We start from the raw sequence: 25,724 nt of genomic DNA on the forward strand, positions 1-25,724 counted from the left end.
GGTGCGGTAGGACGGGGCTGAGGAGTAGGGGGTGATGGAGGAGTGGACCAGGGTGTCACGGAGGGAATGATCCCTACCGAATGCCGCCGGGGGGGGTGAAGGGAAGATGTCTTTGGTGGTGGCATCATGCTGGAGTTGGCGGAAATGGTGGAGGATAATCCTTTGAATGCAGAGGCTGGTGGGATGATAAGTGAGGACAAGGGGGACCCTATCATGTTTCTTGGAGGGAGGAGAAGGCGTGAGGGCGGATGCGCGGGAGATGGGCCGGACATGGTTGAGGGCCCTGTCAACTACCGTGGGTGGAAAACCTCGATTAAGGAAGAAGGAGGACATGTCAGAGGAACTGTTTTTGAAGGTAGCATCATCAGAACAGATGCGACGGAGGCAAAGGAACTGAGAGAATGGGATGGAGTCCTTACAGGAAGCGGGATGTGAGGAGCTGTAGTCGAGGTAGCTGTGAGAGTCGGTAGGCTTGTAATGGATATTGGTGGACAGTCGATCACCAGAAATTGAGACAGAGAGGTCAAGGTAGGGAAGGGAAGTGTCAGAGATGGACCATGTGAAAATGATGGAGGGGTGGAGATTGGAAGCAAAATTAATAAATTTTTCCAGGTCCCGACGAGAGCATGAAGCAGCACTGAAGCAATCATCAATGCACTGGAGAAAGAGTTGTGGGAGGGGGCCGGAGTAGGACTGGAACAAGGAATGTTCCACATACCCCATAAAGAGACAGGCATAGCTGGGGCCCATGCGGGTACACATAGCCACACCTTTTATTTGGAGGAAGTGAGAAGAGTTAAAGGAGAAATTGTTCAGTGTGAGAACAAGTTCAGCCAGACAAAGGAGAGTAGTGGTGGACGGGGATTGTTCGGGCCTCTGTTCGAGGAAGAAGCAGAGAGCCCTCGGACCATCCCGGTGGGAGAAGGAGGTGTAGAGGGATTGGACGTCCATGGTGAAGAGGAGGCGGTTGGGGCCAGGGTACTGGAAATTGTTGGTGTGATGCAAGGTGTCAGAGGAATCACGGATGTAGGTGGGAAGGGACTGGGACAAGGGGAGAGAGAAGGGAGTCAAGATAGCGAGAAATGAGTTCCGTGGGGCAGGAACAGGCTGAAACAATCGGTCTGCCGGGACAGTCCTGTTTGTGGATTTTGGGTAGGAGGTAGAAGCGGGCCGTCCGAGATCGGGCGATTATCAGGTTGGAAGCTGTGGAAGGATGATCTCCAGAGGAGATGAGGTCAGTGACAGTCCTGGAAACAATGGCTTGATGTTCAGTGGTGGGGTCATAGTCCTGGGAGAGGTAGGAGGAAGTGTCTGCGAGTTGACGCTCAGCCTCCGCGAGGTAGAGGTCAGTGCGCCAGACAACAACAGCACCACCCTTGTCAGCAGGTTTTATGACAATGTTAGGGTTGGACATGAGGACGAGTTGTAGTGTGATTGATACTCTACTTCTCATACATTTTCTGAAAGGACTTACCAATAATTTAGGGACCTTTATCTGAAATGATCTCTCTAGGTTCGTCAAATAAACTGAAAATAGCATTTCGAGTGTTCATGACAGTTGGTGCTTGACATTTGTGTAATTGTCTAATAATGGGGTATTTGGAAAAGTATCTGACAATGATGATGTAGTCAGTGCCACAGACATGAAACAGGTCAGGAGCGATTTTGGAACAAGGATAGGTAGGAGCTTCATGTGGAATCAGTGGTTCTTTGTGCTAACCTGGTATATTCTCTTAACATGCCTCGTGACAACTTCAATGTCATTGTTTATACCCGGCCAATAGGCTGCCTCTCTTGCGAGTCTTCTCACCCCTTCTCGCCCATGTGTGAGTGATAAATTTGTTGAAAAATATCAGATTGCAAAGATTCTGGTATGATGACCTACCTGCCTTTAAAAATCACTCCCCAGGAGATGCCTAGCTCATCCCAATCAGGTCAAAATGGTCTCACGTGTTCATGGAAATGCTGAATTGAAACAGACTATCCCTCCATGATAGTTTTCCACAGTTTCTGTCGGGTAGACTCTTTCGTTGTTTCTTCTTGTAGCTGCTGACATTTACCTGGGTGCAAAATATACCAGATCAATTTGGAGAACATCTTCAAGTTCCATGTCGATCAAGTCAACTTGTAGATTCAAGGATATATCTTCCTTTTTTTGCTGGGCTAGACAATCTGTTAAGTGTACCTGATGTCACCATCAAGTTATCTGACTTCTACCTAATCTCACAGTCGTAACACTGGACTTTTATAAAGAGATGTTGCAATCTTGGTGATGCATTGGTGAATGGTTTTCAAAAAATCATCACTAGTTGCTTCTGGTCGGTCTCCACCACAAATCATTTGCCAAACAAATCAGTTCTTTATGCTGCTGATGATATGATACGAACTCTAGTAAATGCATACGGAAGTTTAACCTGATTCTCAACTGGTCATTCAATGTAGTCCATATCTTCTGGTGATCCTTTAGCTCTTCTATGAATCCTGATGTGTTCAGTCTGGGAAGAGCTTCATTCCCAATTGCTATGCGAATCTTTATGGTTTGCTTGTCTGGTGCAGATACACCTGAATCAAGACATCTTGGCTCTGTACGTTGTTTAAACAGTGATTTCAGATGGTTCGGATGGTAGCCCAGCTGCAGCACAATTCACACTGGGAGTTTTGCAGACATTCTGACAATATCCCTTTGATATTCCTTCTGTAATACCTGAGATGAGTGTCGTTATAGCTGCTTTCGCGCGTTGTTCAGAAACTCCACCCATGACGGTGAGTTGTGGTGGGAACGCACCGTAGGGTGGTGGCTGTGACTGATAGTGAATTTGGGATGTGCAGTCCGATCGAGTGCAGTGTATCTAATTTCCCAAGATAAACCAGAACCCTTCAATCAGCTACACTGAAGCAATATTTTCCTTAGCTTCTAGCACTTCCTGTCCAGTGCATTTTCTTCAAATAATTTTGCAAAACAAGGGCAGAACTTTCAAAATCTCCATTGAATTAACATTTCTCCTGAGTATTTTTTATATTAAACACATTCTCTTAAGGGTAAAACTCATCTTCACCAGCATGACTCAAGCTCATAGTGAATTGATAGTCCGTTTTACACTCTGCCTGACTGTCTTTTCCATTGTCCTCATGGTGCCTGGGAAGATGGGGTCTGGGTGGAGGAAAGAAAGTAGCCACATTGTCTGCTCCTGGTCACTATCCAGTGTCTCTGCTGGAAACAGAGGGTGCGTGTCAGTCAAGTGAGGAAAAGAAAGATCTTGCATCTGATCTCCCACACAGCGGAATAGCAGACTGGCACTCGCTGTGAAACAGTCTCTGACTGAGGAGTCAGCCCCTTCAGCCAATGAAAGAAATACTGTTTAGTCAATTGTGTTTTTGTTTGGTCATTTAACACAGTAAAAGTTCTTAAACGTGAAATCTTGATGTGTCATCCTTTCAGCTATTAACTGGAAGTTCAAATTGCTCTTTAAAAGTTATTGGTCTCCACAGAGGTAGTAACCCAAGAAAGAGCCGAAGTGCCCCCATTGTCACTCTATCTGAAAGTCTCCAGGACTCAGTGTTAAGAACCCTGCTCTTCCTGATATATATTAATGACCTTGGTGTACAGGACACAATTTCAAAATTTGCAGACAATACGAAACTTGGAAGCATTGTGAACTGAGGAGGATAGTGTAGAACTTCAAAAGGACACAGGTTGGTGGAATGGGTGGACAAGTGGAAGATTAAATTTAATGCAGAGAAGTGTGAATTGAATTATTTTGGAAGCAAGCACGCAGGGAGACAATATAAATAAAGAGTACCTTTCCAAAGGGGTGCAGGAGCAGAGGGGCCTGGGTGCCTACGTGCATCATTCATTGAAGATCGCAGGACAGGTTGAGAATGAATCCGGCATCCTGGGCTTTATCAATAGGGGCACAGAGTACAAAAGCAAGGAAGTTATGTTAAACCAAAATAAAACATTGATTCAGACTCAACTGGAGTATTGTGTCCAGTTCTGGGTACCGCAGTTTGGGATGGATGTGAAGGCAATAGAGAGAATGCAGAAAATATTCACGAGAATAGTTCCAGGAATGAGGAACTTCAGTTACATAGATAGATTGGACATTTGGGACTGTTCTCCTTCGAGAAGAGAAGGTTGAGAGGAGATTTGATGGAGGTATTCAAAATCATGAGGTGTCTGAACAGAGTAGATACAGAGAAACTGTTCCCATTGTCGGAAGGATCAAGAACCAGAGGGCACAGATTTAAGATAATTGGTGAAAGAAGCAATGGAAACATGAGGAAAAACTTTTATCACACAGCGAGTGGTTAGGTTCTGGAATGCACTGCCTGAGAGGGTGGTGGAGGCAGGTTCCATCAAGGGATCCAAGTGGGAAGTGGATCATTATCTGAAATGGATGAATGCGCAGGGATATGGTGAAAAGGCAGGGGAGTGGCACTAGGTGAATTGCTCCTTCAGAGAGCTAGCACAAACATGACAGGCAGAATGGCCTCCTGTGTTATGATTCAATGATTCCATGAGAAACAGGAGGAGGGTGATAATGATGAGGAAGAGAAGGGAGACAACGAGAAGAAGGAAGATGATAATGATAAGGAGCTAGAGGGAGATGCGGAATTAAGGGATATGGGAATGGGCAGGAAAGTGGAGCTGAAGCCCAAGTTAAGCCATGATTGTATTAAATGATGGAGCCGGCTTGACAGGCCAGATGGTCGACTCCTGATTCTATTTCTTGTGTTTTTGTGACAAGGACAAATAAGAGGAGAGGACATTAAAGAGGAGGGGAGATGGAATTGAAGGAGGGGGAGATACACAATGAGGCTGACAACTCCAGGGCAATAATGGGGGACTGCTGCACTGTCAGAGGTACCGTCTTAAATGTGCCCTTTCAGCTGAATGCAAAATGTAAATCAAATCAAACATTCAGGCTGCCAGTTTACAGGGGGGGAAAGCATTCTGTACACAGCCTTGGGACCTAACCCCTAAGAAACTGAATTTAATACAACAGAAACATTGTAAGTTATTGTCAGCCGTGACTTACTTCACACTGTTGTCTCTCAGTCAGAAGATTGTTGGTTCAAGTTTCACTCCAAGACTTGAGCATTGAGGTTGACACTCCAGTGCCGTACTGAGGGAGTGCTGCACTGTCAGAGGAACCATCTTTCCGATGAGTTAAACAAAAGCCCTGTCTGCCCTCTCAGGTGAATGTAAAACATCCCATGTAACTACGTTGTAGAAGAGCAGGGGTGTTATCCCTGATGTTCTGGTCAATATGGAGCCCACAATCAAAGTTACAAAAACGGATTGTTCAGTCATTACCACATTGCTGTTTGTCGGTACTGGCTGTTGTTGCAAAAATCTAGTTGACAATTCACATGTTTTAGGATATAACTTTTAGTTTTGGGAATTAAAGTTTTAACTGTATATAAATGGGAGCATCTGTTTGGGAAATTGGTAATAACTCTGATGTAAATGCAATTCAAACAAGCTTGGAGTTTATTACAGTAAAAAAAAAAGCTAACCAATGTTTATCTTACAAGGTCAGGGGCAGAGGTGTGAAATCAATAAACAAGAGGAGAGTCATCTTTAAGTTTGTAATGGGGCCAAAACATCTACCCTTACTTCAATAAATATTTAAATTGTTTATGTAGTTTCCAGATGATAAGATGCTGAAAGCAGCTTTTTGAACACAGGGCTTTCTTCATGGACCCGGAGAGTCTGGAGAGAGGGCAGTCACATCCATTAGCAATATTAATTAATCATATGGGTTCAGGAAACAAAGAATTGGGTTAAATTTTCTTTTGTTTGATTTAGCTGGGTGTTTGCTCACAGAGGCAGGACCAATTTTGCTTTAGTCTAGACTGCAGCTCACTGGATTGAGACACCCAACAGGAGATGATTGTTGGTCAGGCCCGCACTTGAAAAAGAGAAAATACTGGCTCACTGCATGGAATGAAGGTGGAGGTCAAGCTCAGTTTGGATTTTATGAAGGAAAAGCAGCTGGAAGATTTGCCTAGTTTGAAGCTAGTGGAAGAAATCTACAGTGGTCCTCATCGAGCCTTGTGGCAGAAAGCAGTCAACACAGTTAGCTTGGAATCTGTGCAAAGACAGTTGGGTCTCTGCCAGCAACTCAAACAAGTTGAGGCATCCACAGTTGTGAGATATTAAAGAAAAGTTGGAGGGTTGCTTGGTCAAAAAGCGAATGGCAGGAAAATAGCTAGAACACTGAGGAGAATTCCAGAGGGCTGTGGCATATCTTTGCCTAGGTTCCTAAAGAAGTGAATGAACCTTCAAGATTATTGTACTGTATAAGGGAACTCTTTGGGGGAAGTAAGAAGCAAAACTGAGTTCATAGCATTAGTAATTATAAACTAAAGTGTCCTGTCGTGCTTGCTTTGTTTATTTCTTTTATATATAATGAAATTTGTTTTTGTTTAAAACATGAAATCTAACAGCGTAGTTCTGTCAGCTAATACAGGATGTTCACATTTCTGTTCAAACGTTAACAGCCCCTAACAAGATCCTGTGCACAAATTGGCTGCCACATATCTTACGTTACAACACCGACTACACTTCAAAATAATTTACTGGTTGTAAATTGCTTTTGGATGCCCTGTGTCGCTGGGAGTGGAGTGGAGCAGACCTGTGGGAGATGACTGGGAGCTGAGGAGTGCCAAGAAATACAGACCGGGGATTTGGGTGAGGTCTACATTGCTGGGAGTCGAAGCAGAGCAAAGCAGAGCGGACCTGCATGAGACAATCGGGAGCTCAGCAGCGCCTATAACTACAGACTGGGGACTTGGGTCAGGCCTACCTTGCTGGGAGTCGGACCGGACCTGCATGAGACGGTCAGGAGCCGAGCAGCGCGTATAACTAGAGACCGGGTATTTGGGTGAGGCCTATTTTGTTGGGAGTCGGAACTAGGGGACCTGCATGAGACAGTCGGGAGCTGAGCAGCACCTATAACTAAAGACCGGGGATTTGGGTGAGGCCTAACTAGTTGGGAGTCAGGGCGGAGCAGTATGGAGCGGGCCTGCATGAGACACTCAGGAGCTGAGCATTGTCTATAACTGCAGACCGGGGAATTGGGTGAGGCCTACATTGCTGGGAGTTGGAGTGGAGCAGAGCAGAGGGGACCTGCATGAGACAGTCAGGAGCTGAGCAGCGCGTGTAACTCCAGACTGGGGATTTGGGTGAGGCCTACTTTGCTGGCAGTCAGAGCAGAGCGCAGTGGACCTGCATGATTCAGTCAGGAGCTGAGCAGCACCTATAACTACAGACTGGGGATTTGGGTGAGGCCTACCTTGCCGGGGGTCAGAACGGAACAGAGCAGAGTGGACCTGCATGAGACAGTCGGGAGCTGAGCAGCGCCTGTAACTTCAGACTGGGGATTTCGGTGAGGCCTCCTTTGCTGGGATTCAGAAAGGATCAGACTGGAATGGACCTGCATGAGACACCCGGTTGCTGAGAAGTGCATCAAACTACAGACCAGGGATTTGGGGGAGGCCCACCTTGCTGGGAGTCTGAGCAGCGCAGATCTGCATAAGACAGTCGAAAGCTGAGCAACGCCTATAACTTCAGACTGTGGATTTGGCTGAGGCCTACCTTGCTGGGAGTCGGAGCAGAGCAGATTGAAGCGGACCTGCATGAGACAGTTGGGAGCTGAACAGCGCCTATAACTACATACAGGGGATTTGGGTGAGGCCTTCCTTGCTGCAAGTCGGAGCGGAGCGGGCCTGCATGACATGGTCTAGAGCTGAGCAGCGCCTATTACTACAGACCCAGGATTCAGGTGAGGCCTACCTTACTAGGAGTCGGAGCAGAGGAGACTGGAGCGGACCTGCATGAGACACTCAGGACCTGAGCAGTGCCTATAACTACAGACCGGGGATTTGGGTGAGGCTTAGCTTGCTGGGGGTCAGAGCGGAGCAGAGTGGAGCGGATCTGCACGAGAGACTCGGGAGCTGAGCATCATCTATAACTACTGACCAGGGACTTGGGTGAGTCCTACCTTGATGGCAGTCGGAGTGGAGCAGAGCGGAGCGGACCTGCATGAGACAGTCGGGAGCTGAGCAGCATCTGTAACTACATACCGGGGATTTGGGCGAGGCCTACCTTGCTGCAAGCTGGAGCGGAGCAGAACTGCATGACACAGTCTGGAGCTGAGCAGCGCCTTTTACTACACACCGGGGATTCAGGTGAGGCCTAACTTGCTGGAGGTCGGAGCAGAGCAGACTGGAGTGGACCAGCATTAGACAGTCAGGAGCTGAGCAGCACCTATAACTATAGACCGGGGATTTGGGTGAGGCCTAACTTGCTGGGGGTCGGAGCAGAGCAGACCAGAGTGGACCAGCATTAGAAAGTCAGGAGCTGAGCAGCACCTATAACTATAGACCGGGGATTTGGGTGAAACCTAACTTGCTGAGGGTCGGAGCAGAGCAGAACGCAGCGGGCCTGCACAAGACACTCGGGAGCTGAGCAACGTCTAGAACTACAGACCAGGGATTTGGGTGAGGCCTACCTTGCTGGGAGTCTGAGCAGGGCGGATCTGCATGAGACAGTCGGGAGCTGAGCAGCACGTATAACTCCAGACTGGGGATTTGGGTGAGGCACACCTTGCTGGGAGTCGGAGCAGAGCAGACTGGAGCGGGCCTGCATGGGACACTCGGTTACTGAAAGGCACATCTAACTACAGACAAGGGATTTGGGTGAGGCCTTCCTTGCTGGGAGTCTGAGCAGCGCGGATCTGCATGAGACAGTCGGGAGCTGAGCAGCGCCTGTAACTACATACCGGGGATTTGGGAGAGGCCTACCTTGCAAGTTGGAGCGGAGCAGAACTGCATGACACAGTCTGGAGCTGAGCAGCGCCTTTTACTACAGACCGGGGATTCAGGTGAGGCCTAACTTGCTGGGGGTCGTAGCGGAGCAGAGCGCAGCGGGCCTGCACGAGACACTCGGGAGCTGAGCAGCATCTATAACTACAGACCGGGGATTTGGGTGAGACCTACCTTGCTAGCAGTCGGAATGGAGCAGAGCGGAGCGGATCTGCATGAGACAGTCAGGAGCTGAGCAGTGCCTTTTACTACAGACCGTGGATTCAGGTGAGGCCTAACTTGCTGGGGGTCGGAGCAGAGCAGACCGGAGTGGACCAGCATTAGAAAGTCAGGAGCTGAGCAGCACCTATAACTATAGACCGGGGATTTGGGTGAGGCCTAACTTGCTGGGGGTTGGAGCAGAGCAGAGCGCAGCGGGCCTGCACAAGACACTCGGGAGCTGAGCAGCATCAAGCACTACAGACCGGGGATTTGGGTGAGGCCTACCTTGCTGGGAGTCTGAGCAGCACAGATCTGCATGAGACAGTCTGGAGCTGAGCAGCGCCGATAACTTTAGACTGGGGATTTGGCTGAGGCCTCCCTTGCTGGGAATCTCCCGACTGTCTCATGCAGATCCGCGCTGCTCAGACTCAGAAGAGCAGATTGGAGAAGATCTGCATGACACAGTCTGAAGCTGAGCAGTGCCTCTTACTACAGACCGGGGCTTCGGGTGAGGCCTACCTTGCTGGGAGTTGGAGCGGACGGAGCTGCATGAGACAGTCAGGAGCAGAGCAACGCCTGTAACTACAGACTGGGGATTTGGGCGCGGCCTAACTGGCTGGGAGTCGGAGCAGAGTGGAGCAGGCCTGCACGAGACACTCGGGAGCTGAGCAGCATCTATAACTACAGACCGGGGATTTAGGTGAGGCCTACCTTGCTAGCAGTCGGAATGGAGCAGAGCAGAGTGGACCTGCATGAGACAGTCGGGAGCTGAGCAGTGCCTATTACTACAGACCGGGGATTCGGGTGAATTCTACCTGGCTGCAAGTCGGAGCGGAGCGGACCTGCGCGGACCTGCATGACACAGTCTGAAGCTGAGCAGCGCCTATTACTACAGACCGGGGATTCGGGTGAGGCCTAGTTTGCTGGGAGTCGGAGCGGACCTGCATGAGACAGTCAGGAGCTGTTATGCGCCTATAACTACAGACCGGGGATTTGGGTGAGGCCTAACTTGCTGGGGGTTGGAGCGGAGCAGGCCTGCACGTGACACTCGGGAGCTGCGCAGCATCTATAACTACTGACCGGGGATTTCGGTGAGGCCAACCTTGCTGGGAGTCTGAGCAGAGCGGATCTGAATAAGACGGTCGGGAGCTGAGCAGCGCCTATAACTACATACCGGGGATTTGGGTGATGCCTACCTTACTGCAAGTCGGAGCGGAGCAGATCTGCATGACAGTGTGGAGCTGAGCAGCGCCTATTACTACAGACTGGGGATTCAGGTGAGGCCTAATTTGCTGGGGGTCGGAGCAGAGCAGACTGGAGTGGACCAACATTAGACAGTCAGGAGCTGAGCAGCACCTATAACTATAGATCGGGGATTTGGGTGAGGCAAACCTTGCTGCAAGTTGGAGTGGAGCAGACCTGCATGAGACTGGGGCATTTGGGTGAGGACTATCTTGCTGGGAGTCGGAACCAAGTGGAGCTGGATGAGACAGTTTGGAGTTGAGCACCGCCTAAAACTACAGACCGGGGATTTGGGCGAGGCTTACCTTGCTGGGAGTTGGAGTGGATCAGAGCGGAGCGGAGTGGATCTGTCTGAGACAGTCGGGAGCTGAGCAGCGTGTTGTTTCCCTGTTTCAGCTGTTGGGAAACTACAGTCGGGGAAAAAGGCAAAAACCATTGTGAAGTCACATGAAGCTAGTAAGTTGATTGGCCGGTAAGTGCTCAGTCTAAGGAATAGTGTGTGAGAAACCAGCTTAGGACAGGCGAGTTAATGTAGATCTATAAATAAAAAGAACTAAAACTTTAAAATATTAAACCAAAATTTGAAAATTTTTAAATTAAAATCAAACAATAAAGATTTTTAAAAAGCAATAAAAATAAAGTAATTTAAAGAAACATCCAAAACACATACCTTGTAGTTAAGAAGCATATAACCTTTAGTTGTCAGTGTAACTAGTATTCAACAACCACAGTAAATTGTAGCATACATAGGAAGAAAGTATTTAAATTAAATAAATAACATAAGTTAGGATGGCGGGACAGATGTTATGTTGCAGCTGTGAGACGTGGGAGCTTTTTGACACCAAGGCGATCCGTGGAAGTGTACACAGCTTCAGGAATTCTGGATCAGGTTATTGATCTGGAAGCCCAAATGCAGATACTGCACAAAACAAGTCAGGTGGCAAAATACCTGGACACTAAGACAGTCTTAGAAGAGGGTCATATGTTTTGGTCAGCAGTGAGGAGCAGGAGGATGTGACTGTCAGTGAGGCAGGTAATGGGACTGAGCCTGGGAAGGAGCCTCAGGCTTTGCAAATGTCAAAGAGGCTTGAGGTGCACAAAACCTGTGTAGATGAAAGCCAAGTCCGCAAGGTGGATGAGCTGGCTGGCCATGGCACTGTGGTACAGGAAGCTGCTCAAGCGGGGGGCGCGGGGGGGGGGAGCAAAAAGGAATGTAGTGGTAGTGAGGGATAGTATAGCGAGAGGGATTGACACCGTTCTCTGCAACAAAGAGCGAGAGTCCAAACGGCCAAGTTGCCTGCCTAGTGCCAGGGTTCAGGACAGCTGCTCAGGGCTGGAAAGGAACTTGCAGCGGGAGGGGGAGGATCCAGTTGTCGTGATCCATGTAGGTACCAATGATATAGGTAGGACTAGGAAAGAGGTTCTGCAAAGTCAGTCTGAAGAGCTAGGTACCAAATTAAGAAGCAGAATCTCAATGGTAATAATCTCTGACTTATTACCTGAGCCACGTGCAAATTAGCATAGGGCAAATAAGATTAGAAAGACGAATGCGTGGCTCAAAGACTGGTGTGGTAGAAGTGGGTTCCAGTTTGTCGGCAATGGCATCAGTACTGGGGAAAGTGGGGGCTGTACCGTTGGGACGGTTTACACCTAAGCCATGCTGGGACGAGTGTCCTCGCAAATCACATAACTAGGGAAGTAGAAAGGGCTTCAAACTAAACAAGAGAGGTAAGGGATCAAGTTTGGGTAGAGGTAGCAATTCAAGGTGTAGAGTCAAGACAGGAGAGTAAAATGGTAAAGTGAGAAATGAGAGTCAGAGAATGACAGGAAGGGACAGAGAGAAAAAACCTAAGAATATATCAACAGTCAAGTCTAAATGTTACAAAGGTAACAAAAAGACAAAACTGAAGGCTATCTGAATGCATGTTGCATTCATAGCAAAGTAAACAAATTGATGGCCTACATTGAAGTAAATAAATACAATCTGACAGCAATTACAGAGACGTGGATGCAGGACGACAATGACTGGGTCCTTAATATTGAAGGGTACATGACATTCAAGAAGAATAGGAAGCTAGTAAAGGTAGCACTGTTAATCAAAGAGGGCATTGGTGCAATAGTTAGAGACCTTGGTTCAGGAGATCAGGATGTCGAACTGGTTTAGGTGGAGATGAGGAATAGGAGGGGGAAAAGTCATTAGTGGGAGTGTTCTACAGGCTCCCTAATAGTAGCTACAGTACAGGACAAAGTGTTCAAAAGAAAATATTGTGTGCTTGTGATAAAGGGATGGCAATAATCATGGGTGACTTTAATCTACACATGAAGTGGAAAAATCAGATTGGCAGTAGGAGCCTGGATAAGGAGTTCTTAGAATGCTTTCGAGATAGTTTCTTAGAGCAGCATGTTCTGGAGCCAACCAGAAAGCAGGTTACATTAGAATTAGAACTGTGTAACATGACAGGATTTATTAATTACATCAGAGTAGAGGCACCCCCTAGGTAGCAGCAACCACAATATGATTGAATTTGACATCCATTTTGAAAGGGAGAAGAGCGAGTCTAAAGACTAGTATTTTAAACTTAAATAAGGGCAACTATGTGGGGATGAAAGCTGAGCTAGCTGAAGTGAACTGGGAAATTAGGTTAGAGGATAGATCAATAGAGAAGCAGTGGCAGATATTTAAGGGAATATTTCAGACTATTCAGAATAAGTCCATACTATAAAGAAAAATTCTAAGGGGAGGACCCACCATCCGTGGTTAACTAAAGACGTTAAGGAACACCTCAAACTTAAGGAAAAAGCAGACAACTCCGCAAAGGTGAGTGGCTGGGCAGATGATTGGACAGAATATAAAGAATGGCAGAGAATGACTAAAAGGTTAATCAGGAGACAGAAGTCAGAGTTTGAGAAGAAGCCTAGCTAGAAATGTAAAAACGGATAGCAAGAGTTTCTATAGGTATTTAAAAAGAAAAAGAGCAAGTAAATGAGTGTTCGTCCTCTAGAGAGTGACAGTGGGGAGATAATAGTAGATAATAAGGAAATGGCAAAAGAAATGAACAAATATTTTACTTCTGTGTTCACTATAGAGGATACAAAAAACATTCCAGTAATAGCCGCAAATCAGGAGGTGAATGGGAGAAAAGATCTTGGTGAAATTGAAATCACTAGGGAAATGGTACTGAGGAAATTGATGGAGCTGTGGGCTGGCAAGACTCTGGGTCCCGATGGACTACATCCTAGGGTCTTAAAAGAGGTGACTAATGAGGTAGTTGATGCACTGGTGTTAATTTTCCAAAATTCACTAGATTCTGGAAAGGTTCCATCAGGTTGGAAAGTAGCAAATATAACCCCTCTATTCAAGAAGGGAGGAAGGCAGAAAACAGGAAACTATAGGCCAGTAATCTTGACGTCTGTTGTGGGGAAGTTATTAGAATCAATCATTAAGGAGGTTATAGCTGGGCACTTAGAAGAGCTCAAGGCAATAGGGGAGAGTCAGCACAGTTTTGTGAAAGGAAAATCATGTTTAACTAATCTATTGATGTTTTTGAAGGAGTAAGATGCGCAGTGGATAAAGGGGAGCCTGTAGACATACTGTACTTGGATTTCCAGAAGGCATTTGACAAGGCGCCACATCAAAGATTATTACAGAAAATAAAAGTGTGTGGCGTGGGGGGTAACATATCAACATGGATAGAAGATTGGCTGGCTAGCAGAAAGCAGAGAGTATGCATAAATGGGTCTTTTTCTGATTGGCAAGATGTGACAAGTAAAGTCCCACAGGGGCCACTGTATTGGGACCTCAACTTTTTATGATTTACATCAATGACTTAGATGAGGGGAGTGAAGACATGGTAGCTAAATTTGCAGATGACACAAAGATAGGTAGGAAAGTATGTTGTGAAGAGGACATGAAGAGGTTGCAGATGCATATGTATAGGTTGTGAGTGGGCAAAGATCTGACAAATGGAGTTTAATGTGGGAAAATGTGAAGTTGTTCACTTTGGCAGGAAAAACAAAAAAGCTGAGTATTACTTAAATGGAGAACGGCTGCATAATTCTGAGTTGCAGAGGGATCTGGGTGTTCCAGTACGAGTCACAAAAGTTACTATACAGGTACAGCAAGTAATTAAGAAGACTAATGGAATGCTATCCTTTATTATGAGAGGGATTGAACATAAAAGTAAGGATGTTATGTTTCAGTTATACAGGGAATTGGTGAGACTGCACCTTGAATACTGTGTGAAGTTTCGGTCTCCTTATAAAGGAAGGATGTAAATGCATTGGAGGCGGTTCAAAGCAGGTTTACTAGATTGATACCTGGAATGAGTGGGTTATCTTATGAGAAAATGTTGGACAGACTGGGCTTCTTTCCTCTGGAGATTAAAAGAGTGAGGGGTGATTTGATTGAAGTATACAAGATCCTGACGGCCTTGACAAGGGGACGTCAAAAGGATGTTTCCTTGTGTGGGTGAGTCCAGGACTAAGGGTCACTGTTTTACAATTTGGGGTCGCCCTTTTAGAACAGAGATGGGGAGAATATTTTTCTCTCAGAGGGTTGTGCGACTTTGGAACTCTCTGTCTCAGGAGCTGGTGGAGGTGGGATCATTGAATCTTTTTAAGGCAGAGGTAGATAGATTCTTGATCAGCAAGGGAATCAAAGGTTATCAGGGTTAGATGGGAATGTGGAAATCAAAACACAAGATCAGCCATGATCTTATTGAATAGTGGAGCAGGCTCAAGGAGCCCAATGGACTACTCCTGTTCCTATTTCTTATGTGTTCACGAAAGTTAATATATAAATGCAAGTCTTTCTTTCTTTGGGAAACGTTATGCTTCCTGTTGGAGACTGACCAATATATTGTGTACAGGACTCTTACTGTAGACTCCTGAATGTTTCAGTGAATAGGAACACACCATGCTGACAAATCAGATAGTTTGGGTTTAACAAAAAGGAATTGAATTTATTGTGAGTCATAAATCGTTAAAGAAGATTGATAAAACAGCACACAAATAACAACACAATACTTAGCTTACACCAAACTTTGAATCAACCAAAATAATAAAGCATTTGAAAATGACTCAGACTACTAAATTAATCTTGGAAGAGTGTAAAATGAACATATCACACTGTTATTACATCGAGGTATGATGGGCTGAGGGGACTTAGCCGACTCCCTCACCATGCTCAGGATAGTAGCCCTCCCAGACAAACATTACCCATGGTATTAGTCAAACAGAGGATCTGTCTATAATTCAAATCTCCAACTAAAGCAGAGTCTGATTCTACTCCATACCCGCTCCTGAGAGCTGGCTCACTTTATTAACACACACTCACATCAGGGGAAACTCTCTCAGAATACTACAGACAGAACTTTCTTTAAAATCCCTGTACTTTAGTCTGGCTCCAAATTCTGATGGTCAGAAATGACACCGAACTTTAGTGACACAGGATGAAGCTCTTTTCCATCAGACAAACCCACCAATGGTTACAGAGATCCAGGGTCATATGGGTCCATGGGCCAATCAGTTTACATTTCTGGAAGACACTTCTCCCCCAGGTGAGTTGGACAGCGATTTCTAAATCCCAACTCTCTGATGTTGGCCCTTCATTCACCACAATGCTTCTGTAGCCATCAATCTGGTTTAACCACACCCTCATATCCACCTTCTACATCCTTATTCCCAAAATCTGTGGATGAGGGAATCCTCTCAGAGACACAGTTACAGCTGTGTATAAGCAAGAGCTTCTATGCATATTGATGTCTTCTTCTGGTGATATTTGCACATCTAGTTAAAGTTTAAATTGGTCTTCTTGAAGTGATTGGACTGATGGTGGGAGAGGTCTGAGACAGACACTGCTGAGACAGACAGTGCTTTGGAACAACAGCTCCCCTGTGTAAGCACTGGAGGGTAAACAACACAGGCAAGTCTCAGTGTAACAGAAGCAGGTGACCCGGTGCCAAGTCAATGTGGAGACATTGGTGTATGGCGAGAGAGAAGTAGGTGAAACAATCCTGACACACGTCACACTGAAAGGGTTTGTCTCCCGTGTGGGTTCACTGATGTTCCAGGAGGTCCGACAACTGTGTGAAGGCTTTATTACAGAACTCACACTGATAGGGTTTATCCTGTGTGAGTGTGTTGATGGACCAGGAGATACACTGACTGTGTGAAAGCCTTGTCACACACCTCATACCTGAATGGTTTCTCACTGGTGTAGATCCGCTGGTGTTTCAGGAGGTCAGAGGAGTGGGTGAAAGCTTTGTCACAAGCATTACACTCAAAAGATTTCTCTCGTGTGAGCTCACTGGTGTTACAGGAGGTTTGATGAGTTTCTCAAGGTTTTGTCACACACTTTGCATGTGGACGGTTTCTCTCCAGTGTGAATACATCAGTCATACATCAGGCCAGATGATTGTGCAAAGCTCTTCTTAAACACCTCACACTTGAACAGCTTCCCCCCAGTGTGAATGCTTCAGTGTTTCACAAATGCCACTCACAGGGCAATGGCTCAGTCACCCACCTCACTTGGCTTATTCACTGTGTGAATGCGACGGTGATCCAACATGCCCCATAGTTGTTCAAAGTCCTTATTACACACCTCACACGTGAATCTTTTCTTCTCTCCTGTGTGAATGCGCCGGTGACTCACCAGACCTGATAATTGTGCAAATCCCTTATTACACACCTCACACTTGAATGGCTTCTCCCCAGTGTGAAGATGTTGATGTTCACGGAGAGTTGATGACCGTGAGAATGATTTGTTACACACTTCACAGGTAAATGGTTTCTCCCCCGTGTGAGTGCGTTGGTGTGCACGAAAGTGAGATGAGCGCGAGAATGATTTGTTGCACACCTCACACTTGAACGGTTTCTCCCCTGTGTGAATACGTCGGTGTTGCGCGAGGGCTGATGACTGTGTGAAGGCACGGTCACACAACTCACATCTGAAGGGATTTTCCCCAGTGTGAGTGCTCTGGTGTATCAGGAACCTCGTGGATGTTGGGAAAGCTTTATCACAAACCTCACACTTGAAGGGTTTCTCCCCAGTGTGGATTGTCTGATGGACCTGGAGGTTCGATAACTGTGTGAAATCTTTGTCACACACGTCACACCTGAACAGCTTCTCCCCTGTGTGAATGCGTTTGTGTCTATGGAGATGCGATGACTGCGAGAATGATTTGTCACACACTTCACACGTGAATGGTTTCTCTCCAGTGTGAGTGCGTTGGTGAATACGAAAGTGCGATGAGCACGAAAATGATTTGTCACACAACTCACACTTGAACGGCTTCTCTTCCATGTAGCTGTCCTTGTGTTACAGGTGGTAAAACTGAGCCTATGGAGGCCTCCTCACTCACTTCACGCTTGAACAGCCTCTCACCTGTAGGAATGAGTCAGTGGTTCATGAGGCTCGATAAATGATTGAAGCTCTCACCACACTTGGAGCCACTCGCACTTCTTCCCAGCCTCACCCTGTCCGATCGCCCACAGCCGAACCTTTGGAAAGCTTGGTTCTGATGGAAGGTTCCACACCACTGACCGGTTTCAGATCTGATGATATGTCAAAGCTCCCCTGACCGAACTGATTTCCAGATGATGGTTTCACTGCCAACTTTCTCTGTGTTGAGCAATGCTGTGAAGGGACTGGATGTCTTCCCACAGTTGTGCAGTTGTTCCTTGGGTGATGGTCAGGATCTATCTGCGGTGTCTATCCTCTCTGTATTCTCTGGTGTAGTACGGTGCAATCCTTCTGTAAAACAGGAAAAGGAAACATGATTTCCTCCAACTCCCTCTCCTCCTTTGCTGAAGGGACTGACTCCTCAGTTAGAGACTGTCCCACAGTGAGTGTCAGTCTGCTATTCTCCCATGTTGGGGAATCAGATACAAGTCCTTTCTTTTTCCTCACTTGACTATCATACACCTTCTGTTTCCAGCAGAGACACTGGATAGTGACCAGGAGCAGACAATGTGGCTACTTTCTTTCCTCTGCCCAGCCCCCATCTTCCCAGGCACCGTGAGGACAATGGAAAAGACAGTCGAGCGGAATGTAAAATGGGCTATCAATTCACTATGTACTCATGTCACACGTCATCGAATCGTATCAATCTGGAAACATCCCAGACTCCTCCGTCACCATCCCTGGGTATGTCCCATCCCACTGGCAGGTGGGGAAGTCTCCATATTGACTCCATGGAGTCTCATGGCTTCAGATCAAACAAGTTCAAGAAAAACTATCTCTCTCCTCTCATGAGTTCATCATGTTAATCATCACTAGGGAAGTAACTAAGGACAGATCACAAAACTGGGTATCCATGGGATGCAGTGAGCCATCAGCAGCAGCAGGATTGTATTCCACCACAATCTCAAGCCCGGCTCAGCCCTCATTCCATGATTACCATGAAACCAGTAAATAGACATGTCAGGAGCAGCACTGGGTACATTTTAGAGTCCAGGTTTGAACTAGTTAAGAGTACTACAGAGGGTTACATTCAGGCTAAAGACCAAGGGTAGCAGGGTTGAACAGAGCCAAATAGCCTCACATTCGATGGATCAGAGCAAAGCTCTGTCATCCTACCTACATTCAGAATTGTGGACAAGCTGTCAAGTAAAGGAGAAGGTGCTCAGGTCGGCAGAAAAGTGAGAAATGGAATTCAACCCGGAGAACTGTGAGGTCAAACAAGGCAAAGCAATGCACAATTAATAAGAGGGTACTGAGAGGTGTAGAGGAAGTGAAGACCCTTGGAGTGAATGTACACAGATACTTGAAGGTATCAGAACAGGTTGATAAAGTGGTTAAAGCGGCATATGGAATCCTTTCATTTATTAGCCAATGCATAGAACATAACAGTAGGGAGATTATGTTGGAACTGTATAAATCATTAGTTAGGCCACAACTTGAGTACAAAGAAAGAACAAAGAAAAGTACAGCACAGCAACAAGCCCTTCGGCCTCCAAGCCTGCGCCGATCATATTGCCTGTCAAACTAAAAATACTGTGTGCAGTTCTGGTCACCGCACTACATAAAGGATATAATTGCACTGAGAGGGTACAGAGGAGATCTAGGAGGATGTTGCCAGGACTGGAAAATTGCAGCTATGAGGAAAGATTAGAATGGCTGGTGTTGTTCTGGGAACAGAGGAGCTTGAGGGGAGATTTCATTGAGATGCACAAAATCGTGAGGGGCCTGGATACAGTGGATGGGAAGGGCCAAGTTACTTTAGCAGACAGGTCAGTGACAAGGGGGCATAGATTTAAAGTGATTAGTTGAAAGATTAGAGGAGAGATGAGGAAATATTTTTTCACCCAGAGGGTCGTATTTGCCTGGAACTCACTGCCTGAAAGGGAGGTAGAGGCAGAAACTCTCAAATCATTTAAAAGGTGTCTGGAATTGCACCTCAAGTGCTGTAACCTGCAGGGCTACAGACCAAATGCTAGAAAGTGGGATTAGGCTGGGTGGCCTGTTTCTTGGCTGGCGCAGACACAGTGGGACAAGTCGCCTCTTTTGTGCCATAAACTTTCTATGATGCTATTCTATGAATTGTTGGCAAGCAGTAAAGTAACAGGAGACTGTGGCTCCATGAACACCTCCATTCTCAACCATGTTGGAGCCCAGCACACGAATGTAAGACACAATGCTAAAGAGTCTTCAGCTAAAAATAGTGACCCTCCTCCTGAGATGCTGGGAGAACTCCCCTCCAGATCACTCAAACCCTCCCCACTGCGGAGAAGGCTCAAGTCAGGAGTGTGTTGTGAATGTGAAGTTTGTAAGATTGTTACGTTTTAAACCGTCCTTGTAGTTTAAGGTAAAACAGAATATCCTGGAAAGGGCAGTTAGCAGGAAGTTGTACAACTCTGCCCAGCAACAGGCCAAGGGCTTGGTTACCATGGGAACAGATTGAGACTTGCTGCACAAGATGCAAAGTGATTACATCTGAAAGTAAGGCAAGAGCAGCTGGGGCTGACTGGACAGAGTTTCTGTCTCTGAGATTTGGGACAGAAAGAGAGAGGGAGAGGGAGAGAGAGACAAGTCTCACAGAGAGACCAAGCACTGCAGCCAAGGTGGTCAGCAGAGGGGAGAGGGTGTCCTTCCTGTGGCTGTCAGACAGAATTCAGGAGTGAACATGATCTGTGGTTGAGGACAGGCATCCCGTGGCAATCTAAAGTCTCTGGAAGATTCGTCCTGGTGTAGCCAGGGAAGGAATCGCTCAAGGGGGCCTCGGTGTTGGCAGTCAGTTCAGAGCTTCTCTGCAAACCTGGAGAAGCACCTTTTGATCGTCACTCAAAGTTACAATTCAGTAAAAGAGGGAGAAGTGAACCCAGTGGAAGCTGAGAGTGATGTTGGAGTAGTTCCTGTAAAAACTGTGATTCTGCCAGGCATTAGGTATAACTGTGGTGTGGGGTGTTCAGTCACGTTCAAAGTTAAAGGAGAGATAATGTATTATAAACAAAAACAGAATTACCTGGAAAACTCAGCAGGTCTGGCAGCATCGGCGGAGAAGAAAAGAGTTGACGTTTCGAGTCCTCATGACCCTTCGACAGAACTTGAGTCCGAGTCCAAGAAAGAGTTGAAATATAAGCTGGTTTAAGGTGTGTGTGTGGGGGGCGGAGAGAGAGAGAGAGAAGTGGAGGGGGGCTGTGGTTGTAGGGACAAACAAGCAGTGATAGAAGCAGATCATCAAAAGATGTCAACAACAACAGAACAAAAGAACACATAGGTGTTAAAGTTGGTGATATTATCTAAACGAATGTGCTAATTAAGAATGGATGGTAGGGGACTCAAGGTATAGCTCTAGTGGGGGTGGGGAGAGCATAAAATATTTTAAAATATTTAAAAATAACGGAAATAGATGGGAAAAGAAAAATCTATATAATTTATTGGAAAAAAAAAAGGAAGGGGGAAACAGAAAGGGGGTGGGGATGGGGGAGGGAGCTCACGACCTAAAGTTGTTGAATTCAAAATTCAGTCCGGAAGGCTGTAAAGTGCCTAGTCGGAAGATGAGGTGTTGTTCCTCCAGTTTGCGTTGGGCTTCACTGGAGCAATGCAGCAAACCAAGGACAGACATGTGGACAAGAGAGCAGGATGGAGTGTTAAAATGGCAAGCGACAGGGAGGTTTGGGTCATTCTTGCGGACAGACCGCAGGTGTTCTGCAAAGCAGTCGCCCAGTTTACGTTTGGTCTCTCCAATGTAGAGGAGACCACATTGGGAGCAACGAATGCAGTAGACTAAGTTGGGGGAAATGCAAGTGAAATGCTGCTTCACTTGAAAGGAGTGTTTGGGCCCTTGGACGGTGAGGAGAGAGGAAGTGAAGGGGCAGGTGTTGCATCTTTTGCGTGGGCATGGGGTGGTGCCACAGGAGGGGGTTGAGGAGTAGGGGGTGATGGAGGAGTGGACCAGGGTGTCCCGGAGGGAGCGATCCCTACGGAATGCAGATAGGGGGAGTGAAGGGAAGATGTGTTTGGTGGTGGCATCATACTGGAGTTGGCGGAAATGGCGGAGGATGATCCTTTGAATGCGGAGGCTGGTGGGGTGATAAGTGAGGACAAGGGGGACCCTATCATGTTTCTGGGAGGGAGGAGAAGGCGTGAGGGCGGATGCGCGGGAGATGGGCTGGACACGGTCGAGGGCCCTGTCAACGACCGTGGGTGGAAAACCTCGGTTAAGGAAGAAGGAGGACATGTCAGAGGAACTGTTTTTAAAGGTGGCATCATCGGAACAGATGCGACAGAGGCGAAGGAACTGAGAGAATGGGATGGAGTCATTACAGGAAGCGGGGTGTGAGGAGCTGTAGTCGAGGTAGCTGTGGGAGTCGGTGGATTTGTAATGGATATTGGTGGTTAGTCTATCACCAGAGATTGAGACAGAGAGGTCAAGGAAGGGAAGGGAAGTGTCAGAGATGGACCACGTGAAAATGATGGAGGGGTGGAGATTGGAAGCAAAATTAATAAATTTTTCCAAGTCCCGACGAGAGCATGAAGCGGCACCGAAGTAATCATCGATGTACCAGAGAAAGAGTTGTGGAAGGGGGCCGGAGTAGGACTGGAACAAGGAATGTTCCACCTACCCCATAAAGAGACAAGCATAGCTGGGGCCCATGCGGGTACCCATAGCCACACCTTTTATTTGGAGGAAGTGAGAGGAGTTGAAGGAGAAATTGTTCAGCCAGACGGAGGAGAGTAGTGGTGGATGGGGATTATTTGGGTCTCTGTTCGAGGAAGAAGCTAAGGGCCCTCAGACCATCCTGGTGGGGGATGGAGGTGTAGAGGGATTGGACGTCCATGGTGAAGAGGAAGCGGTTGGGGCCAGGGAACTGGAAATTGTTGATGTGACGTAAGGTGTCAGAGGAATCACGGATGTAGGTGGGAAGGGACTGGACAAGGGGAGAGAGAAGGGAGTCAAGATAACGAGAAATGAGTTCTGTGGGGCAGGAGCAAGCTGAGACGATCGGTCTACCGGGGCAGTTCTGTTTGTGGATTTTGGGTAGGAGATAGAAGCGGGCCGTCCGAGGTTGGGCGACAATCAGGTTGGAAGCTGTGGGAGGAAGATCCCCAGAGGAGATGAGGTCAGTGACAGTCCTGGAAACAATGGCTTGATGTTCAGTGGTGTGGTCATGGTCCAGGGAGAGATAGGAGGAAGTGTCTGCGAGTTGACGCTCAGCCTCCGCGAGGTAGAGGTCAGTGCGCCAGACAACAACAGCACCACCCTTGTCAGCGGGTTTAATGACAACGTCAGGGTTGGACCTGAGAGAATGGAGTGCAGTAAGTTCAGAGAGAGACAGGTTAGAATGGGTGAGAGGAGCAAAGAAATTGAGACGACTAATGTTGCGCCGACAGTTCTCAATGGAAAGATCAAGAGAAGGTAAGAATCCAGAGGGAGGGGTCCAGGTGGAGGGAGAATATTGGAGATGGGTAAAAGGATCCGTTGAACTGGGAGAGGACTCCTGCCCAAAGAAGTGAGCCCGGAGACGAAGACGGCGGAAGAAGAGTTCAGCATCATGCCGAGCCCGAAATTCATTGAGATGAGGGAGTAAGGGTATGAAACTAAGTCCTTTGCTGAGCACTGAACGTTCAGCATCGGAAAGGGGAAGGTCAGGGGGTATAGTGAATACACGGCTGGGGTTGGGATTGGAAGAGGGGTGGGGACGGAGGAACGGGCAGGGGTGGAGGGTCCTAGATGGGTGTTGGTGTCGATGAGTTGTTGGAGCTTGCGTTCCTTAGCACTTGAGAGAAAGAGAAAAAGTTTCTTGTTGAGGCGTCGGATGAGCCGAAGAATAAAATGAAACTGGAGGCAAGCGCAGCTTTGAAAAAGGGTACGGCGGTGCTGCTAGAGGGAGAGGTCGAGTGTGTTCATATGGCGGCGCATGGCATTGTGTGTGGATTTCAGAATGTGACAGGAACAGCAGTCCAAGAAACGTTTTATGTCCCGGAGATACCTGTAATCCTGGGTGGGTTCGAAACATGAGGGGTGGAATTTCAGTTGAAATCCACGTGGGGTAAGTCGGAGATGGAGACAGTCACTGAGAAAGGAGATACGGCTGTGAAAGCGGGTTTTAGTAAACACCTTGTCAAACACCAGGAGGGAAATGGAAAGCTATGAAGGTGAGCAAGGCAAAAGAGAGGAATGGAAATCTTGTCGCAGAAAAGAACAAAACTTCTTCAAGGAGGTAGGCATTTCTTAAAGAGCAGTGTCAGTCAATTAAACACAGAGATAAAAACAAAAAAACTGCGGATGCTGGAAATCAAAAACAAAAACAGAATTACCTGGAAAAACTCAGCAGGTCTGGCAGCATCGGCAGAGAAGAAAAGAATTGACGTTTCGAGTCCTCATGACCCTTCGACAGAACTTGAGTTCGAGTCCAAGAAAGAATTGAGATATAAGCTGGTTTAAGGTGTGTGTGTGGGGGGCGGAGAGAGAGAGAGAGAGAAAAGTGGAGGCGGGGTGTGGTTGTCGGGACAAACAAGCAGTGATAGAAGCAGATCATCAAAAGATGTCAACAACAATAGAACAAAAGAACACATAGGTGTTAAAGTTGGTGACATTATCTAAACGAATGTGCTAATTAAGAATGGATGGTAGGGGACTCAAGGTATAGCTCTAGTGGGGGTGGGGAGAGCATAAAATATTTTAAAATATTTAAAAATAATGGAAATAGGTGGGAAAAGAAAAATCTATATAATTTATTGGAAAAAAAAAGGAAGGGGGAAACAGAAAGGGGGTGAGGATGGGGGAGGGAGCTCACGACCTAAAGTTGTTGAATTCAATATTCAGTCCGGAAGGCTGTAAAGTCCCATTCTCTCAGTTCCTTCGCCTCCGTCGCATCTGTTCCGATGATGCCACCTTCAAAAACAGTTCCTCTGACATGTCCTCCTTCTTCCTTAACCAAGGTTTTCCACCCACAGTCGTTGACAGGGCCCTCAACCGTGTCCGGCCCATCTCCCGCGCATCCGCCCTCACGCCTTCTCCTCCCTCCCAGAAACATGATAGGGTCCCCCTTGTCCTCACTTATCACCCCACCAGCCTCCGCATTCAAAGGATCATCCTCCGCCATTTCCGCCAACTCCAGTATGATGCCACCACCAAACACATCTTCCCTTCACCCCCCTATCGGCATTCCGTAGGGATCGCTCCCTCCGGGACACCCTGGTCCACTCCTCCATCACCCCCTACTCCTCAACCCCTTCCTATGGCACCACCCCATGCCCACGCAAAAGATGCAACACCTGCCCCTTCACTTCCTCTCTCCTCACCGTCCAAGGGCCCAAACACTTCTTTCAAGTGAAGCAGCATTTCACTTGCATTTCCCCCAACTTAGTCTACTGCATTCGTTGCTCCCAATGTGGTCTCCTCTACATTGGAGAGACCAAACGTAAACTGGGCGACTGCTTTGCAGAACACCTGCGGTCTGTCCGCAAGAATGACCCAAACCTCCCTGTCGCTTGCCATTTTAACACTTCAGCCTGCTCTCTTGCCCACATGTCTGTCCTTGGCTTGCTGCATTGCTCCAGTGAAGCCCAACGCAAACTGGAGGAACAACACCTCATCTTCCGACTAGGCACTTTACAGACTTCCGGACTGAATTTTGAATTCAACAACTTTAGGTCGTGAGCTCCCTCCCCCATCCCCACCCCCTTTCTGTTTCCCCCTTCCTTTTTTTTTCCAATAAATTATATAGATTTTTCTTTTCCCACCTATTTCCATTATTTTTAAATATTTTAAAATATTTTATGCTCTCCCCACCCCCACTAGAGCTATACCTTGAGTCCCCTACCATCCATTCTTAATTAGCACATTCGTTTAGATAATATCACCAACTTTAACACCTATGTGTTCTTTTGTTCTATTGTTGATGACATCTTTTGATGATCTGCTTCTATCACTACTTGTTTGTCCCTACAACCACATCCCCCCTCCACTTCTCTCTCTCTCTCTCTCTCCGCCCCCCACACA

The sequence above is a fragment of the Carcharodon carcharias genome, chromosome 19 (genome assembly GCF_017639515.1).
Source record: "Carcharodon carcharias isolate sCarCar2 chromosome 19, sCarCar2.pri, whole genome shotgun sequence".
In the NCBI taxonomy this organism is placed as follows: Eukaryota; Metazoa; Chordata; class Chondrichthyes; order Lamniformes; family Lamnidae; genus Carcharodon; species Carcharodon carcharias.